Source organism: Phyllostomus discolor, chromosome 1, assembly GCF_004126475.2.
Source record: "Phyllostomus discolor isolate MPI-MPIP mPhyDis1 chromosome 1, mPhyDis1.pri.v3, whole genome shotgun sequence".
Classification (NCBI taxonomy): domain Eukaryota; kingdom Metazoa; phylum Chordata; class Mammalia; order Chiroptera; family Phyllostomidae; genus Phyllostomus; species Phyllostomus discolor.
In genome coordinates this window covers 62,488,604-62,496,974 of record NC_040903.2, presented here as the reverse complement: position 1 = coordinate 62,496,974, position 8,371 = coordinate 62,488,604, and positions in this window count along the sequence as shown.

The window sequence follows — 8,371 nt, the reverse complement described above, 5'->3', positions numbered from 1 at the left end:
AAAATACCCACTATTTTCCTAGTTTATATGGTATCATCTCTTTTTTTTAATTAAATGTATTGGGAAAACATAGATTAATAAGATCTTATAGGTTTCAAGTATACAGTTCTCTGATACCTGATCTGTATATTGCATTGTATACACCCCAAGTCAAATCACCTTTTGTCACCATACACTTGATGCCCTGTACTCTTCACTACTCCAGCACCCCCTTTCTGGTAACCACTGTATTGTCATCTCTGTGTATGAGTTTCACATATGAGTGGAATTAGGTGGTTCTTAGCTTTTTGTGACTTATTTTACTTAGCATGATATTTTCAAGGTCTATCCATGTTGTTGCAAAAAAGCAGTATTTTATCTTTTTTTATGACTCAGTAGAATCTGTATAAATGTATCATATCTTTTTTTTTACTATGCTATAGTTCTGGAGCTCAGAAATCTGAAATGGGTATCACTGGGCTAAAACTTTAGGTGTTCTTTCTGGGGGCTTTAGGAGAGAATCTGTTTCCTTGCCTGTTTCAGTTTCTAGAGGACTTCTGTATTCCTTGGGTTGTGGATCTTTCATCCATCTTCATCTTTATTTTATTTTATTTTTATTTTATTTTATTCTCTTTTACTTATTTGTTTATTGATTTATTATTTTTATTGTTGTTCAAGTACAGTTGTCTCCATTTTCACCCCACCACACCTGCATACCCCACCCATTCCAATCTCCCACCCTTGAACATACCCGCTTTGACTTTGTCCGTATGTCCTTTATACATGTTCCTTGATGGCCCTTCCCCTATAATCCCCTATTATCCTTCTTCCACCTCCTCTCTGGTTACTGTCAGTTTGCTCTTTATTTCAATGTATCTGGTTATATTTTGCTTGACTGTTTGTTTTGTTGATTAGGTTCCACTTATAGGTGAAATCCTATGGTATTTGTCTTTCACTGCCTGGCTTATTTCACTTAGCATAATGCTCTCCAGTTCCATCCATGCTGCCATGAAGGGTAGGAGTTCCTTCTTTCTGCAGCATAGTATTCCATTGTGTAAATGTACCACAGTTTTTTGATCCACTCATTTACTGATGGGCACTTAGGGTGTTTGCAACATGTGGCTATTGTAAAGATGCTCCTGTGAACACTGGGGTGCATAGGTTCTTTTAGATTGGTGTTTCAAGGTTCTTTGGGTATAATCCAATCAGTGGAATTGCCAGGTCAAAAGGCAGTTCCATTTTTAGTTTTCTGAGAAAAATTCCATACTGTTTTTCACAGTAACTGCACGAGTCTGCATTCCCACCAACAGTGTACTAGTGTTCCCTTTTTTCCACAACCTTGCCAGTACTTGTTTTTTGTTGATTTGTTTATGATGGCCATTCTCACCAGTGTGAAGTGGTATCTCTTTGGCTTTAATTTGCATCTCTCTGATGGCTAGTGATGCTGAGCATCATTTTATATGTCTCTGGGCCCTCTGTATGTCTTCCTTGGAGAAGTGTTGTTCAGGTCTTTTCTTCATTTTTTAATTGGATTGTTTGTCTTCCTGCAGTGGATTCCTGAGCTTGTCAGACATTTTGGAGAGCAAACTCTTCTCCAAGGTATCATTGGCAAATATATTTTCCCATACCAGTTCCCTTTTCATTTTGTTGATATTTTCTTTAGCCACACAGAAGCTTTTTAATTTGATGTGGTCCCATTTGTTTATTCCTTCCTTTATGTCCCTTCCTCTAGGGGACATATCAGTAAAAATATTGCTGCATGGAATATCTGAGATTTTCTTCCCTATGTTCTCCTTTAGAACTTTTATGGTTTTGTGACTTATATTTAAGTCTTTTATCTTTCTTGAGTTTATTTTGGTGTATGGTGTAAGTTGGTTGTCAAGTTTCATCTTTTTGCATGTAGCTGTCCAGATCTCCCAACACTGTTTGTTGAAGAGGCTAGTTTTATTCTATTTTATGCTTCTGCCCCCTGTGTCAAATATTAATTGAGCATAGAGACATGGATTTATATCTGGGCTCTCTGTTCTGTTCCATTGATCTATGTGTCTGTTCTTATGCCAGTACCAGATTGTTTTGATTACAGTGGCCTTGTAATATAGTTTTATATCAGGTATTGTGTTCCCTCCTACTTTGCTCTTTTTTCTCAAAATTGCTGAGGTTATTTGGGGTAATACATTTTTGTAGTATTTGTTCTATATCTGTGAAATCTGTCATTGGTATTTTAATAGGGGTTACATTGGATCTATAAATTGCTTTGGGAAGTGTGGACATTTTGATGATGTTAATTCTTCCAATCCATGAACGTGGTATATGCTTCCATTTATTTGTGTCTTCCTTACTTTCTTTCTTTAGTGTTGTGTAGTCTTCAGAGTACAGGTCTTTTACCCCCTTGGTTAGGTTTATTCCTAGGTACTTTGTTTTCCTTGTTGCTATAGCAAATGGGATTTTTTTCCCCTAATTTCTTTTTCTGATATTTCATTGCTGCTGTACAAAAAATGCCTTCAATTTCTGAATATTGACATATTGGATCATGCAGGTTTTTGGTGGAGTCTATAGGGTTTTCTGAATATTGACTTAATTCACTTATTGGATCATGTAGTTTTTTGGTGGAGTCTATAGGGTTTTCTATGTACACTATCATGTCATCTGCAAACAATGACAGTTTTACTTCCCTATTTCTAATTTGGATGCCTTTTGTTTCTTTTTCTGGTCTCATTATCATGGCTAGAATTTCTAATACTATGTTGAATAGAAGTGGTGAAATCAGACATCCTTGTTTTGTTCCCGATCCTAGTGGGAAAGCTAGTTGTGTTTAGTGTTTGCCTATTGAGTATGATGTTGGCTCTAGGTTTCTCATATGTGGCCTTTGTTATGTTGAGATATGCTCCCTCTACTCCCACTTTGCTGAGTGTTTTTATCACAAATGGGTGCTGTACTTTATCAAATGCTTTTTTAGCATCTGTTGATATGATCACGTGATTTTTTCTTTCCTTTTGTTTATGTGATGTATTATGTTTATTGGTTTGTGGATATTATACCATCCTTGTATCACTGGGATAAATCCCATTTGATCATGGTATATGATCTTTTTAATGTAGTGCTGTTTGTTGAGGATTTTTGCATCTATGTTTGTCAGCAATAATGGCCTGTAGTTTTCTTTCTTTGTTGTATTTTTAACTGGTTTTGGCTGGATTCATAAAAAGAGTTTGTGAGTCTTTCCTCTTTTTGGACTTTTTGGAATAGTTTGAGAAAGATAGGGGTTAGCTCTTCCTTAAATGTTTTGTAAAATTCTCCTGTAAATCCATCCGGTCCAGAGCCTTTGTGTGCTGAGATTTTTTTTTTGATTACTGCTTCAATTTTATTAGCTGTTATCAGTATCTTCATGCTTTCTGCTTCTTGATTCAGTTTTGGAAGACTGTTTCTAAAAGTTTGTCCATTTCACCCAGGTTTTCAAATTTCTTGGTATATAGTTCATAGTAATTTCTTACATTCCTTTGTATTTCTGTGGTAGTCATTGTAATTTCTTCTGTTTCATTTCTGATTTTATTTATTTGGGTTCTCTCTCTTCTTTTATTGATGAATCTGCTTAAAGGCTTGTCAATTTGTTAGCTATTTAAAGAACAATCTCCTGGATGTATTGATCCTTTGAATTGTTCTTTTAGTCTCTATGTCATTTAATTCTGCTCTGATCCTGATTATCTCCTTCCTTCTTTAAAAAAAAAATATTTTATTTATTTATTTTTAGAGAGGGGAAGGGAGGGAGAAAGAAAGGGAAAGATACAGCAATGTGTGGTTGCCTCTGGAGTGCCCCGTACTGGGGAGCTGGTCCACCACCCAGGCATGTTCCCTGACCAGGAATCAAATCAATAACCCTTTGGTTCGTAGGCCAGCACTCATTCCACTGAGCCACACCAGCCAGGGCTACCTCCTTCCTTATACTCACTCTGGGCTTTGTCTGTTGTTCTTCCTCCCATTCTTGTAGATGCAGAGTTAGGTTGTTTATTTGAAATGTTTCTATCTTTTTAAGGTAAGCCTCTATTGCTATGAACTTCCCTCTCAGGACTGCCTTCGCTGTGTGCCATAGGTTTTGGGCTGTTTTGTGGTCATTTTCATTTGTTTGCTGGATACTTTTTGATCTCTTCCTTGATCTAATTATTAATCCATTCATTGTTTAATAGCATGCTATTCAGTCTCCATGAATTTTAATGTTTTTGAGTTTTTTCCTTAAAGTTGGTTTCTAGTTTCAAGCCACTTTTGTCTGAGAAAATGATTTCAATTGTCTTGAATTTGTTGAGGCTTATTTTTTGTCCTATCATGTGGTCTATCTCTGAAAATGTTGCATGTGCATTTGAAAAGAATGTGTACTTTGCTTTTTTTTTGATGAAAGTTTCTGTACATATATATCAGTTAAGTCTATTTGATCTAGTACATCATTCAGTGCCACAATATCCTTGTTATATTGTTTGAGAGATCTACCCATTGTTGACAAAGGGGGGTTATAATCCTCTACTATAAGTGTGCTGCTCTCTATATCTGTTTTGAAGTCCTCTGAGATTTTCCTTATATGTTTGGGTGCATATATATTTACAATGTTTGTGTCTTCTTGATGGATTTTTCTCTTAAGTATTATGAAGTGTCCTTCTGTGTCTCTTTTTACGGCCTTTGTTTTCAAGTTTATTTTGTTTGATATAAGTATTGCTACACAGGGTTTTTTCCTGTCCATTTGCTTGGAATATTTTTTCCAACCCTTTGCTTTCAGTCTGTGTAGGTCTTTTTTCCTGAGATGGGTCTCTTGTAGACAGCATATGCGTGGATCATGTTTTCTTATCCATTCAGTGACCCTATGTCTTTTAATTGGAGCATTTAATCCATTTACATTTAGTGCTGTTATTGATAGGAGTTTATTCATTGCAATTTTTCCCTTTTGTACCTGTGTTCCTCTCTCTTTCTCACTCTTTTTCTTCTCCATCTCAAGGCAGTCCCTTTAGCATGTCTTGCAATGCTGGTTTGCTGGAGGTGTATTCTTTTAGCCTTCTTTTGTCTGGGAACCTACTTATTTCATCTTCCATTTTAAATGAGAGCCTTGCTGGGTAGAATAGCCTTGTTTGCTGGCCTTTGCTTTTCATTACTTGGAATATTTCCTGTCTTTCCCTTCTGGCTTATAGTGTTTCTGTTGAGAAGTCAGCTGCTAGTTTTATCGGAGCTCCCTTTTATATTACTTCCTGTTTCTCCCCTGTTGCCTTTAAGAGTCTCTCTTTGTTGTTGAATTGTGCCATTTTAATTATGATGTGTCTTAGAGTAGGCCTCTTTGTGTTCCTCTTGATTGGGACCCTCTCTGCTTCCTGGACTTATGTGGATTTTTCTTTCATCAAATTAGGGAAATTTTCCATTATTACTTTTTTGAACAGGTTTTCTATCCCTTCCTTGTTCCTCTTCTCTTTCTGGTATCTCTATTATGTGGATGTTAGTGCTTTTCATGTTGTCCTGCAGTTCCTCAACACATCTTCATTCTTTTTAGTCTTTTTTCCTTTTCTTGCTTTTTCTGGGAATTTTTTTGTACCTTGTCCTCCAGCTCGCTAATTCAATCTTTTGCTTCATCTAGCCTACTCTTGATTTCTTCTACTGTGTTCTTCAATTCAGAAATTGAGAACAAAATTTCACTGGGCTCTTCATTTCCTTCTGGCTTTTATTGATAGTTTCTATATCCTTTTGCATGCTGATGTTATTCACAGTAAGTTCCTTGTAGCTTCTCTATAGTTTTTTGCAATTCTCACTGAGCTCATTGAGCTTCCTTATAACCATCATTTTGAACTCAATATCTGATAGTTTACTTGCCTCTATTTCACTTAGCACTCTTTTGGGGGATTCCTGCTCTCCTTTTGATTAGGGGTTGTCTTCTTTGCCCATTTTAGGGGAGATTCTTCCTGTTTTCTTCTGTTTCTTAAATTGATCTGCTTTGGCTGTCTATCTTTGTGGTATGAACTTTTATGGTAGGAGACCTATGTGATTCAGTGGTGCAGCCTCCTTAGTCTCCTGAACTTGATGCTCATGGGATGACTTTATGCCATTTATGTTGGCTTTCTGGATGTAATTGGGTTTTGATTGTTGTTGGGTCATTCTTTGATGGGTCCTACCCTCCAGCTGGCTGACTGAAAATCACTCTGCCCACTGCATCTTGTATGCTGTTGTGCAGGTGCTGCCAGAACAAAATTACAAAGCCTGGGAAACAAACCCACACCTGAAAAAATAACTCCCACCTACAATCCCACTATTAGCAGCAATGAACCAGTATTAGTAAAGGTATAAGGAGGACATGACCACTGGTCTGCAGTGACCACAAAACACTGCGGATGACTCGTCAAAACACGAGAAAAACATACACAGAGACAACCAGCTCCTGTGGGGAAATAGGGATGGAACGGCCGCTCTATCTAGTGAGGAGTGCTTCGGCCACCCTCCCTAGGGGAGAGTGCCCCATTCTCCTACCTGAGCAGGCTTTTATTGGGTTCACTTACACAAGAATTCAGGTAAAGCTCATTAATCATTGCCAGGAAGTAAGGATCAAACAATAGATAGAAAAGAACGCTGAGGGCCTATTTTGAGTCAAGGTCAGATAGCTAAAGAGTTGTAAAACTTTGAGGAACAAACTTACTTCTTGCTTGGACCCTTATCAGTTAATTGAGAGTATTCTAAACAAAGCAGGTTTTACAGGATTTTACATATTCTTTCTTAGGCCTGATTGCCTGGGGAACCCGCCCTTTCCAGCACAGGGCTGTACCACCCTCTGTCATTGTTTCAGGCTTAGGTGGAGCAAGGGAAGTAAGGCAGCTAAGAGATTAGATTTTCTCACAGACAATGAGGACCCAGGCTTTGTCAAAGCCAATGGGCAGGGGTCCGTCACCCCCTTTTGCTGTAGCCCCCAAAGTCCTTCCTTGGGGGCCTCTCACGTGATCGTGCCTGTCTTAGATCGTGCCCCCCCTCCCCGTTGGGGAATCTTACCCATTATTGGCTATCCAACCAAGCATTGGGGGCCAAGCAGGGTGAAGTAGAAGGAGCAGAAGCAGTGCGTCTGCCAGGGAGATAAGCTTTTGTCTCCTTGCTGGCTTATGTCCAAGGTCATTCCCTCAGCCTTAGCCTTGGCGGGGGTTACAGCTTCTGAAAGCAGGCAGTTCCCAACATAAAGAGATTAAGACTATTATGAGAAAGGAGATAACCTACTGAAAGAAAAATTTTGGCAGGGTAGAGGGAGAAGCACTATAAGAGTAGGGAATCAGAGCAATATGAAGAAAGAAAGTAAAATCACATCATAAATAAAAAGGTGGTGAATAATGTAGAATAGAGTAAGAGAAGGGAAGCATATCATATTAAGTTTAAACATAAATTTTAAAAAATAAAATAAAGTGAAAGAAAGAAACATCAAAAGTAGCTAAATAAATAATTAAAAATAGGTAAGAAATTGGAAAAAATGATCTACCACAGCACTATCTACAACACATGAGCTAAAATTAATATAGGTGGGATGGTAATAAGAGGGCAAAAAGGAAGAAATAAAAGCTTAAGAGATGTGTAGAAGAAAGGGAAGTGGGTTTGAGATAATAGAAGGAGTGGGAATACTAAGAATTAGGAAAGAAAGCCTGGCTAATACAGGGAAACATTAAAATTTGAGATGAAAAAAGAGTAGGAGAGGGAAATGGTAGCATTTGAGATTTTAAATACAAAAATAGTGAAGATCTAGAGATAAAATTGAAAAAAAATGCAACAACTACCCTATTCACAACCAATGAGCAAAGATTGCTAAAGGTGGGGAGAGAGCGCTGGTATTTTAAGAGCAGAACAAAAGAATGTGAGATGACCATTGACAAGAAAATTGATTTTGAGAGGCTGGACAGGGGAGAAATAATAAGAATGCAGAATGGAAACAAGTTCTAGCAAGAGAGAAAACAGTTTTAAATGAAAATAAGAAGAAAAAAGAAGATAAAATGAGGTATAAGAAAAGAGCAAAATATGTGAGTTGAAATAAATTATAATATAAATTTTAGTGACTTAATATGTACAGACTTAAAGGACAAGAAATGAGTGTTAAAAATCTATGCAGGAAAGAAAATATTGCAAATCATGGAAAAGACCATGGTGGATTTTGTCTCAGTAGCCTCTAGTGTTTACCACTGTTTTTTTCTTTCTGGATCTGTCTCTGGTAATGGCAGATGGTGACCCAGTCTGGCTTTAGGCAGCCTTTTCGAAACTACCAGGGGTCTATTGTCTATGGCTGACACCTTCAGTTGTTAATCTAGTCACTTTTCACTCATCAGTCAGACTTAAGTATCATAGGGCGGGGCAGAGTCTTCCCTTCAAGGTGCTGTTGCTCATAGGGGAGTGGCCTGCCTGAGCAAGA